The sequence below is a fragment of the Cajanus cajan genome, chromosome 3 (assembly GCF_000230855.2).
Source record: "Cajanus cajan strain Asha chromosome 3, NIPB_CcT2T_4, whole genome shotgun sequence".
Lineage (NCBI taxonomy): Eukaryota > Viridiplantae > Streptophyta > Magnoliopsida > Fabales > Fabaceae > Cajanus > Cajanus cajan.
In genome coordinates this window covers 44,079,739-44,092,405 of record NC_138519.1, presented here as the reverse complement: position 1 = coordinate 44,092,405, position 12,667 = coordinate 44,079,739, and positions in this window count along the sequence as shown.

Genomic DNA, 12,667 nt, shown 5'->3' with positions numbered 1-12,667 from the left:
CCTTAGCTTCACTCTTTGTTCGAGCCGGAAGCTAAGTACCCTTGTGACAACGGTAGCAGTGTGATTTTCGCCTCTCCAGGTTTAGTCTCGCTCTTTGTTCGAGCCGGAAACTAAGCACCTTTGTGACGACAGTGAGCAGTGTGAGTTTCGCCTCTCCAGGCTTTGCTTTGCTTGCTGCCCAAGCTGGAAGCTGTGAGTACCGCCTCTCCAGGCTTAGCTTCGCTCTTTGCTCGAGCCGGAAGCTAAGTACCTTTGTGACGACGGTGAGCAGTGAGTACCTCCTTTCCAGAGATAGCTTCGCTCATTGCTCGAGCCGGAAGCTGCATACCTCCGTGTTTGTGACGACGGGGTAGCGTGAATATCTCCTTTCCAGGGATTTGTGATGATTTTGTCTCCACAGTCCACGATGCTGCTTCGACGGTTGTTTTTTTGATTTTTGTGCCACTGAGGGCTGGATAACGCAGGGATCCGTCTAGGGGATGTGCAGTTACTCATAGGTTCTTGTGTCCCAACTTTCCATTGCGTAGTTGGTGCCCACTGGGAATTTCTGATTCCTTTGGGGTGCAGACACAAAGATGCTCTTTCTGATGTGAGCGGTGCCTTATGATTGGCTGACGTCCTTTCGACGTTGGTGGAGTATCCCGGTTATCCTTGTTCGGGTGTCTCTTTTGGTTTTCTGATTTTGCTGCCTTTGTGTAGGCTGTTATCCACTGGGGGATTTTGTCGTTGATTTTGATTAGCCTCTTCTGTTAGGCATATCACCTTGATGTTCAATGATTGGCTGAGAGCCAGATTCCACTTGGGGAATGATTATTGATTTTTTCTTTTTTGGGTTTTCCTTTTTGAAGGAGTGCCTCTTGTGTAGGCGACTGGGGATTTGAAGTTCAGTGTTCGGCTGAGTGCCAGATTCCGCTTGGGGAATACTTATTGATATTTTTGATTTTTCTCTTTTTGCAGGGATGCCTCTGAGTAGGCGATTGGGGAATGAGGGATCTTATGTATCCCAAAGTATTATTTAGGAAGCCTCTGCAGGCTTAGCCTCACTCAACACTTGAGTTGGAGAGCTATTTTCACTGAGGAAGTTTAAGTCCTTTGACTTGGATATTCTGCTTGGGAGATCGTGTTTCCATTAGGGACTTTGACGATCTTGCTTGATAGCTCTTGCTGGGGATTTTGAATCCAAGAGCATGAGTTGAGGTTCCCTCTGGGGAGTATTATTTCTGCGAGCCTCTCCAGGCTCATTTATTTTGTACAGTTGGGGGATGTGGAGTATTATTTTGGTAAGCCTCTCCAGGCTCAATTATTCTGAAGGAGTATTATTTCGACAAGCCTCTCCAGGCTCAATTATTCTGAAGGAGTATTATTTCGACAAGCCTCTCCAGGCTCAATTATTCTGTGGGAGTATTGTTTCGGCAAGCCTCTCCAGGCTCAGTTATTCTGAGAGTATTCTTTCGGCAAGCCTCTCCAGGCTCAGTTATTCTGAGAGTATTCTTTCGGCAAGCCTCTCCAGGCTCAGTTATTCTGTATGATGCTGTTGATTTTCTGAATCTTTGCATTTTGCTTGCTGCTGTCATACACAAGCAATTTTCTATTTTTCTATTTTATGCGGTTGCCTCATGATAAGGTCTTTGAATGTGCAACTAATGTGTGTGTGATGCACAAATGCAATACAATTTTTTTTTTTATTTTTGTTCATTTATTTAGAAAAGTGAGTGGCTCTCCCTTTCCTCTTCTTCTTGGAGGACTTTCTGTCATTGACGCGAGGGAGTATTTTTGTGAGCCTTTATGCAGGAGATTATGGATTTTACAGGAACCCCTCCAATTTTCTTTTATTAACCGATTATTAATGGAATTTCGTACAATTTTTATGAAAAACCAATTCAGAGGCATAATCACATGGTCAAGAGAGAAAAGAAACAAATGGATATTTTATTGATATTCACAAATGTTTATACAGAAAGGTTTACAAAGGGAATTTCTGAAGAATGGCTGGCCGAGGTGGGCTATACATTTTTGGCTTAAACAATTATATCTGTGATTGCTGCCCTTCCCGTTTCCCTAGTTGTTTCGGGTGAGATGCCTGAGCCAGGAGTGTAGATGCTGCAAGACGCTTGCTTCTAGAAGATTATCACTTGAACCGCCCTTCGGTTTTCGATTCAAGTGATCGTTGCTTGCTTTACTTTTTGCATCTTATTCTTTTGCCCCTAATTTTTGCCTAGGACATGTCCTAGCGGGGATAATTTTGCCTTTGTTTTGCCTAGTACCCTTGTACTGGCGGGCTTTTCGTTTTGCCCTAACTTTTGCCTAGGATGCCCTTTTTGGGTTTTCATCCTAGCGGGCTGATGCAAGCAACGTCTTCAAGCATAATACTTCTTTACCACGTCAGCGTTGACTGGGTATCGAAGTTCTTCTCCGTCCATATCTGTGAGAATCAATGCTCCTCCGGAGAAGGCTCGCTTCACCACGTATGGTCCTTCGTAATTTGGGGCCCACTTTCCGATTTTGTCCTTTTGAGCTGGTAGCAATTTCTTCATCACCAGCTCTCCCTCATGGTAGATTCGAGGATGGACTTTCTTGTCAAAAGCCTTTTTGATCTTCCTTTGGTAGGCTTGACCATGGCATATGGCGTTCAGTCGTTTTTCTTCGATAAGGTTCAATTGGTCGTATCGACTTTGAACCCATTCTGCCTTGGAAAGTTTTGCTTCCATGATTACTCTCAGAGACGGTATCTCGACTTCAATCGGCAGAACTGCCTCCATTCCATAAACAAGGGAGAATGGAGTAGCTCCTGTGGATGTACGTACTGAAGTCCTATAACCATGGAGAGCGAAGGGTAGCATCTCATGCCAGTCTTTGAATGAGACAACCATTTTTTGTACTATCTTCTTGATATTCTTATTGGCTGCCTCGACTGCCCCATTCATCTTTGGTCGATATGGGGAAGAGTTGTGGTGCTGAATTTTGAACTCTTTGCACAGTTCTTCCACCATCTTATTGTTCAAATTGGATCCATTATCAGTGATGATTTTGTCGGGAATACCGTATCTGCATATGATATTCTTTCTGATGAAGGATGTTACCACCTTTCGGGTCACATGAGCATACGATGCCGCTTCTACCCACTTGGTGAAATAGTCAATGGCCACAAGGATGAACCTATGTCCATTGGATGCCTTTGGCTCGATGGGTCCAATAACATCCATGCCCCACATTGCGAATGGCCATGGTGAAGCCAACACATTGAGTGGCGTTGGTGGGACATGAATGTTGTCGGCGTATGCTTGACACTTGTGGCATTTCCGGACGTATTGGCAACAATCCCTTTCAATGGTCGACCAATAATATCCTGCTCTGAGGATTTTCTTAGCCATTGCAGGCCCGGGGATATGGGTACCGAAAACCCCCTCATGTATTTCTTTGATTACATTTTGAGCTTCGACTTGGTCTATGCACCTCAACAAGACCGAGTCATAATTCTTTTTGTAGAGGGTTTCTCCAATCAACAGAAATCCCATGGCCCTTCTTCGGATATGCTTTTTATCATTATCGCTAGCCATATCAGGATATTCCCCTTTTGACAGATATTGTTTGATGTCATGGAACCATGGATGATCGTCAACAGCTTCATCTATCAGTAGGCAGAACGCTTGCTTATCGTGCCGCCGGATATTGATGATGGGCATTTCATGCTCCTTATCCAAGGCGAACATCGATGATAGTGTGGCAAGGGCGTCAGCGAACTGATTTTCCTCCCTTGGGATATATTCAAAGACGACATTTTGAAAGGATTGTATCAGGTCTTTGATATGCTCAACATATGGTATCAGCTTAGGATTTCGGACTTCCCATTCACCTCGCAGTTGGTGGATGACTAAAGCCGAATCTCCAAATACTTGGAGCTTTAGGATACCATTGTTGATTGCTGCTTGGATTCCTAACGCGCAAGCCTCGTATTCGGCCATGTTATTTGTACAGTCGAAGTTGAGTCTTGCCGTTAAGGGGATATGTTTTCCTTGTGGGGAGATTAATACTGTTCCAATCCCCTGTCCAAGCATGTTGGAGGCTCCATCGAAATACATGGTCCACGTATCATCCTTAGGATCTTCATGTTGTAAATGCATTATATCCTCATCGGGGAAATCATCCTGAAGGGATTGATAGTCATTGGTCGGCCCGTGTGCTAGGTAATCAGCTAGGGTACTACCTTTGATGGCCTTTTGTGTGACATGTATGATGTCAAATTCTGATAATTGCACTTGCCATCGGGCAATCTTCCCAGTGATTATCGGTTTGTCGAACACGTACTTAATTGGGTCCATTTTGGAAACCAACCAAGTAGTATGCCTAATCATATACTGCTTGAGCCGTTGTGTTGCCCATGCTAACGCACAGCACGTCTTTTCTAGTGGCGTGTAGCGGGTTTCATAATCAAGGAACTTTTTGCTCAGGTAGTAGATGGCTTGTTCTTTCTTCTTTGTTTCATCTTGTTGTCCTAGCACAGCTCCCATGGACTCATCAAGTACCGTTAGATAGAGGATTAATGGTCTTCCCTCGACAGGTGGCACCAACACTAGTGGATTGGCCAAGCACTGTTTGATCTTATCGAAAGCTTGTTGACAATTCTCATCCCAAACTTTGGAATGATTCTTGCGCAACAGCTTGAATATTGGTTTGCACGTGTCAGTCAACTGTGCGATGAACCTTGCGACGTAGTTCACCCTGCCGAGGAATCCTCTAATTTCTTTCTCAGTTTTAGGAGGAGGCATTTCCATTATTGCCTTTACTTTATCGGGGTCCACCTCTATGCCTTTTTCACTGACGATGAACCCGAGAAGCTTACCCGACCGAACTCCGAAAGTACACTTAGCCGGGTTTAGCTTAAGCTGATACTTACGAAGCCGATTGAATAATTTTCTCAAATATTGGATGTGGTCCATCTCGTCTTTTGACTTTGCGATCATGTCATCCACGTATACTTCAATTTCTTTGTGGATCATATCGTGGAATAGCGTCACCATCGCTCGTTGGTAGGTGGCACCCGCATTTTTAAGTCCAAAAGGCATCACCCTGTAGCAGAAAGTGCCCCAGGGTGTAATGAAAGAAGTTTTCTCGCGGTCTTCTATATTCATCTTGATTTGATTATACCCCGAGTATCCATCCATAAAGGAATAGAGTGTGTTTGTGGCGGTGTGATCCACAAGTGTATCGATGTGGGGCAAGGGAAAATCGTCCTTTGGACTGGCACGATTCAAATCCCTATAATCAACACACACTCTAACCTTCCCATTCTTTTTGATGACTGGCACAATGTTAGCCAGCCATTCGGGATACTGGGATACAACCAAGAATCCCGCGTCCAATTGTTTTTCTACCTCCTCCTTAATCTTTAAGGACCATTCGGGCTTGATTCGTCGAAGCTTTTGCTTAATGGGTCGAAACCCCTCTTTTAAGGGCAACTTGTGTTCGACGATGTTGGAGTCCAAACCGGGCATATCATGGTACGACCATGCAAATACGTCCTTGTATTCCCTCAACAATTGAATCAATTGCGTTTTTATTCCATCACTGATATGGGTCCCAATGTTGACCTCTTTCAATTCTTGACCCTGCCCCAAATTCACGGTCTCCAATTCTTCTTGATACGGTTGGAGTAGACGAGCTTCTTGATCTAGCAGTCTTTGTAGATCCGGAGAGATGGTCTCCTCATCACTGTCCAACTCAACCCATTCACCTTCGGCTTTCGGATCCCGATTGGAGCGAACAATCACAGACATAATTATTTATTGGTTCTGTTTAGGTTTAGAATGATTAATATTAATGAGAGAGAGAGAATAGAACAAAATGAGAGAATAATGTGTGAAAAATTCCTCTTTATTGATATATGTATGTAAAACTGTACAAAACCCTTTATTTACATGAAAAGGTCCTCATGATCTCGGGTACTGATCATGAGTCCCTAAAAGAAAAAATGTGGAGGGGCCCTATCATGGCTTGCCCTTCTCTCTACTCCTGCTGCGGTAGAGGATTCTTGCTCACGTCGGGCGCCGTCGAATCGAAAGTGACCCACCCAGCATCGATAAGGTCTTGGACCTTATACTTGAGAGCTTTGCAGTTCTCCGTTGAATGCCCCGGTGCCCCCGAATGGTATAGACATTTGTCTTGTGGATTGTACCAATCGGGGTAAGGTGGATTCACTTTCTTTGGTGGAATGTAAGCTATAAGGCGCGCCTCCACTAGCTTCGGCAGGAGATCGCTATAAGTGGTCGGAAGTTTATCAAACTTCTTCACAGAGTTGTTTTGCGATTTGCCTGACTTCGAAGCGGAAGAAGATGGAGAAATGGTTACAGCGTTGACTCCTCCTTCTTTCTTCTTCCCGAAGGCCTTCTTAGCTTCATATGGTTGGGAAGGCTTAGCCAGCTTCCCACTTTTAAGTCCTTGTTCCACCCTTTCTCCAATGGTGATGATGTCCGAGAAGAGTGTCGTTGTGTTCCCTATCATTTTATCGTAATAGGGACCAGTCAACGAGTTGATGAATAAGGACACCGTCTCCTTATCCGACAGCGGGGGCTCTATCTGTGCCGCCAACTCCCTCCAACGTTGGGCGTACGCCTTGAAGGATTCATCGTTCTTTTTACTCAAGGCTTGAAGATCAGACCTATCGGGTGTTAGGTCGATGTTGTATTTATAGCGCTTGAGAAAGGCGTCGGCCAACTGCCTCCATGTATGTACTAGATTTCCATCTAGCTACATATACCAGTTGAGTGCAGTTTCAGCCAAGCTCTCTTGAAAGCAGTGGATCAAGAGCTTTTCATTTGTGGCATATGCAGCCATCTTGCGATAGTACATGGTGAGATGACTTTTGGGGCAAGTCGATCCCACGTATTTTGGGAAATCCGGCACTTTAAATTTAGGAGGGAATTGGATGTCCCTCACTAAACACATGTCGGCGGCATCCTTGATGTCAAAATCATGCCCCTCCATAGCCCTTAGCCGATCCTCGAGGGCGTGGAATTGTTCCTTTGATACTTCGGGCTCTTTAATCATAATTCCAGCCCCAAGGGGTACAGCGTGTGGAGGATCTTCTTCATGCTCTCCCTCCTCTCCCTCATGATGGGACCCATGATCACTGTGATGAGATCCATGGATGTTGTGATGACGCATGAGTTCCATCATTTGCGCCATTTGGTCTTTAAGTTGTGAAAGCTCGGTTGTGAGCTTTTTGTTTTGCTCCTCCAATGCTTCCATTTTCTTGATCTTCTTTGCGCGTGTGAGGACAGAGAGATGACCAGCCACTTTCTAAAATGAATTTTTTAATCTAATTAGTTTATTCATGAATACGCTCTTGACATGAGTTTGATAACCCTCCATTTTTAAGGCGCTGCCTTTTTAAAACAGAGCGTTACTACCCTCCTTGACTTATGATCTCTCCTCAACGGAGAATCTCGATAATTATGGGTCTCTTTTACTCATGTCAAGAGGTATTGGTGAACCTAGAATGCATGGTTTATGAGGATGCATGATATCTTTATTGGTAATGATGTACATGCTCCTTACTTTAATTATATTTTCACACATGGTCTTTCCTCTCATGTCATGGTTTTTTCATGCATGGGGATTATTCTTTAGACCTTATCACGAGGTTATTTATTAATGCACAAACAATTGCACATAAGCATTTACACAAACAATTCACTCATCCACGAACAGTCACGAGCGAATCACGAGGTAGGGGTATCCTGTAGAAAGGTGCATATTCAAGGTAGGTTCTAACTGTTCTCACCAGTCCAAGGCCCCCAAGGTGCCCCCATTATAGGGACCCAATTCCTCTCATCGTAGGTCGATGGAAAGCTCCAACGCACCGTCGGACTCAAGTTCATGGTTATCACCTTGAGTGATGTTTTCCGACAACGGTCTACGGGCACCTATAGACCCATTCGACAACCGGCCGTACTAACATCCACTCCCTATGGTTAATCACTCATGCCCCCGGGTATAGAGGGAACTGTTGTGTGCAAAGGTTTGTGTGCAGTTTTTATTTCAAACAATTGCGTAAATTTAAAAATACAACAGTTATTAAAGCCAAATAGATAAACATGTTATCATACAAGTGAGGGGTAATAAAGTAATTTTAACTATTATTTGTTAAAAATAATCTGTCACTAAATGGGACTGACTCTCGAGGCTTCCCCAGTGGAGTCGCCATCTGTCGCCACCGGCCCAAACGGGCCTCGGCGGTCGCGAAGACGGTCGAGCTCGCTTTTATTTTAGTTTTGAAAATGTATTGGATTATTAGAACGACTTGTTCTCAAACTGAGACCTTGTCGATCTTATCCAATTTATTTATTAAATGTCTCACCAATCCATGTTAATCCCAAGCGGGACCCTCCATGGATTAGTGGTTTTCGTAGTAGAAGGGTTCGTGGAGTCGCCACCAATGTTTTACTCAAAACATTGGAAAAAGGGATAAGGCAATTGATTTTATAAATCAACTTTGGCCATTACAACCAGAGTTGGGTAAGGGAGTCGGTTACGCGTGGGGAAGGTGTTAGCACCCCACAGCGCCCCTTTCGGGTTCCCTATGACAGATTATTTCTAAAATAATAGTGTAAAATTACTAAATTACCCCTATTTATTCTAAGCAATTATAAATTAACTATCTACATGATGACAATTTAAATATGCACACAGAAAGCAGTAAAAGGAAGGATTTTGAAGAAGAAACCTTTGAAGCGTGCTTTTATATTTCGTAAAACTAGGAAGCTTTTTGGCGTTCCCTCGCTCTACAAGCCCGCTCGCTCCCTCCTATAAAATTTTGACTATGGAAATCCGGAGGATTTCCCTTCGACTAGGTTCGATCCTCAAGCAAAATGGCTCGGGGCTCAAGAACTTCGTCGGACCAACTCTCCGAGTGATTTCTAGGGCAGAACACTGCTCAAAAACCCCAGAATACTCAAGGAGAAGGTTGAAACTATGTTCAAAAGTGTGGAATGACGTCCAATTGACGTCATATTTATAGGGAATAGGCGCAATACGGGCTACAGATTCAATACGGCCGTATTGAAATTTTTGAACTTCAATACGGTCGTATTGAGTTCAATACGGTCGTATTTAAATTCAGAAATTTCAATGCGCCCGTATTGAGTTCACTGCGGCTGTATTGAAGCTTCAATACGGCCGTATTGATTTCAGTACGGCCGTATTGAAGTTTCAGAAACTTCAATACACCGTATTGAGTTCACTGCGGCCGTGTTGAAGCTTCAATACGGCCGTATTAAGTTTAGTACGGCCGTATTGGGCTTCATTCCCTCCACTTCCTTATTTTAAGCTACTCTAAGACCTCTAAACCTACAGATAGCCATCCTATGGTCTTCTAGGAGTCCTTCTGGCTGACTTTCCTTCGATCTTTGAGGGTCTTCGAGTTTTATTTCCGACCCGGACAATTTTAGGGGTCTACAAGCCATAGGGAGTGGATGTTAGTACGGCCGGTTGTCGAATGGGTCTATAGGTGCCCGTAGACCGTTGTCGGAAAACATCACTCAAGGTGATAACCATGAACTCAAGTCCGACAGTTCGTTGGAGCTTTCCATCGACTTACGACAAGAGGAATTGGGTCCCTATAATGGGGGCACCTTGGGGGCCTCAGACCAGTGAGAACAGTTAGAACCTCCTTGAATATGCACTTTTCTGCAGGATACCCCTACCTCGTGATTCGCTCGTGACTGTTCGTGGATGAGTGAATTGTTTGTGCATTGATTATGTGAAATTGTTTGAGCATACATTGCATTTCTTTAAACATACAACATCTCTTTTTAAAATAAGAATAAATAGAAATAAGAATCTTCCATTACATGGTGTTAACATCTACCTTCATCACATTCATATAGGTAGTTTCCCTTTTTACCCAAAAAATACAAAAAAAAATACCCAAAAGAAAAATAAAGAAAAATATTATTTATCCAAACCAAGCAATATCATGCATCATCTTAGGAACATTCCAAAAACATGATAATGCTTAGTTAAATAAACACTATGCATGCATATTCACCACCATCATCTCATATCATGCATTTTATTGTAGATTATGGAGGGATCTAGGGGAATGCAAGGGCAGTTGAAGAAAGTGGACTTCTTTTTGTACCGTGCCGAGAGGTTGGATCACCTCTGTTCCTTGATGCCACGAGAAGCTCGTTTAGAGTTTGAAAAATCTTATGGACGAGTTCTCGATTTGATGAAGATTTGTGTGGATCCAGCTTTTCTGAGAGCCTTGGTCCATTTTTGGAGTCTCGATCTGCATTGTTTCGAGTTCCCCCAGTTTGACTTAGTTCCTACTCTCGAGGAGTATGAGCTCATGCTACGATGGCCCAAATCAGCAGGGTTCTATATCTTCCATGGAAATCATGTGGCCGTAGAGAGGGTCGCAACTCAAGTCAAACTGCCATCACGATCATCCGCTTTAGTGGGGAACGGCAGTATCAGGGGTTGGAAGCTTGCTATGATTGAAGACCACCTTTCTTCCTTAGCTGATGAGGGAGATTGGTTAGCTTTCAACAAGACTCTAGCGTTAGCCGTGTTTGGGACGATCTTATTCCCCTTTCACGCTAACACAGTGGACCACGCTGCCATGGACGCTTTCTTCGCTTGGGACGTACACATGAAGAGTCCCGTGCCTGCCATTCTTGCCGACACCTTGCTTTCTGTTAACCTATCTCAGCAGAAGCAAGGGAAGACTATCCGATGCTGTACCTCCTTGTTGTATGTATGGGGCATCACACACTTCTATGCCTCTAGTCACATGGGGACCTTGCCCGATCCGCTGAGGAGTTTTTCGAAGATCCCCGTATGCCGCCGATATGCTTCCGAGTGAAAGGAAGAAATGGAACAGTGGAGTATTGAACACTTCACATGGGTTTGTCCTTGGTTCCGTCCGAGCAATATATTGATGAGATGCGGCAGCTATCCAAGCATACCATTGATGGGCCTTAGAGGTTGCATAGCCTACTCACCTAGATTGGCTATGAGGCAACTTATGAGGACTCAGATTGTTCCTACTCAAGAGGAGCTTGGAGGGTTGTGTTTCTCCTTTGATTCCGAGCATCAGAGGGATATGCACGTTGTCATTAGAGCGTGGGAGAAACCAATCTATGAGGGAGATCGAGAGCTTGGAAAGCCTCGGGTATCCGCCTCCACCGACTACGAGATATGGAGGAGCGAGAGAGGGGTGTCCCAACCATCCACCTCTTGCGCAACCACAACTACAAGGAGGTTAATACAAGAACAAGTCGACGCCTTGACCAAGAAACTGGAAATCATGGGAGCTCAGATGAGAGTTCTTGAAGAGAAAAATGAAGAATCCAGTTTCATCATTGATGGTCTACAAAGGCAATGCAAGAAGAAAGACCACGAGATAGAGCGGCTCAAGGATGAGTGTGCTAACCTCAATGAGGAGGCTACTCGGGCATCCAAAATGCCAAAGGTTGAACCGAGTAGTCAACTCCTAGAAGTCAACACAAAGATAGCACACCTTGAAGCCGAGCATGCAAGGCAGGCACAGTTGATCAAGGACATGCAAGACGATCTGCTCTTGACTCGATCCGACGCACAACAATGGCGGGAAGTTGCTCAACAACAAACCGCAAGCCTTTCCGATTTCCACAAAAAGGAAAGAGAGGGACTAGCACAGATGGCTAGACTCCGGGAGGAGAAGGATCGAGCCGAAGAAGAACTTAATGAACTGCAGGCCATGATCAACTACCATAATCAAAAGGCGAAGGACGCTCAAAAGACCAGTGATGATATGAGCCAAGCAGTCCATACGCAAGTCGAAGCAATGGCCCGCCATGTAGAGGAAGCCGAAGATGAATGGAGAAGAAAAATGAACCCGCCTGTGGGTTTTTATCGGCTTTTCTCATATTGTAAAAAATTGCTTCAAAGCATTGTATGATAAGTTGTACACTTTCTATGATCAATGAAATCAAGTTTTTGCTTTATGAAATCTCTCAATTGCCTTTGCATTTCATAGTCATTCATTTGCATACATCTCTCCAAGTAATTTAATAATAAACATTAATAAAAAGAAAGAATTAATCGATGCGTATAATCAAAGAGTGGATCGCACGCCATTTGTTATCAAATGCAAACCAACAACTGCGCCAAGCGAGCACACGACAACTTGGTTGTTGGTAATCAAGACGAACAAAGGGGAAGGTCCGACACCGTTAAGGATCACTACTCCAAGGCCTTTTCCCTACGAATCAAATAAGGCTGTGCCGTGGATATACGACATCCATTCTTCTGCCGACAGCGATATCTCTAACATCGCTGGACTTGGGGGCATGACTAGGAGTGGCAGGATCTACACTCCCGAGGATCTTCATAACAAAGCTCCCAAGAGTAAAGAAAAAGAAAAAGATAAAACCGAGGAAAAAGAATCCGAGGAGGAGACAGACGAGCTGTTAAAGTTTATCCGACAGAGCGAGTACTCCATCGTGGATCAACTTCATAAGACGCCAGCAAAGATTACGCTGTTGTCTTTGATCCTAAGTTCCGAACCGCATCGGCAAGCTCTGTTGAAAGTCTTGAACGAGGCATATGTATCGCATACTATCTCCCAAGACAAGTTTGAGGGGATCGTTAGTCACATCACGGCTAATGATCACCTCACTTTCAC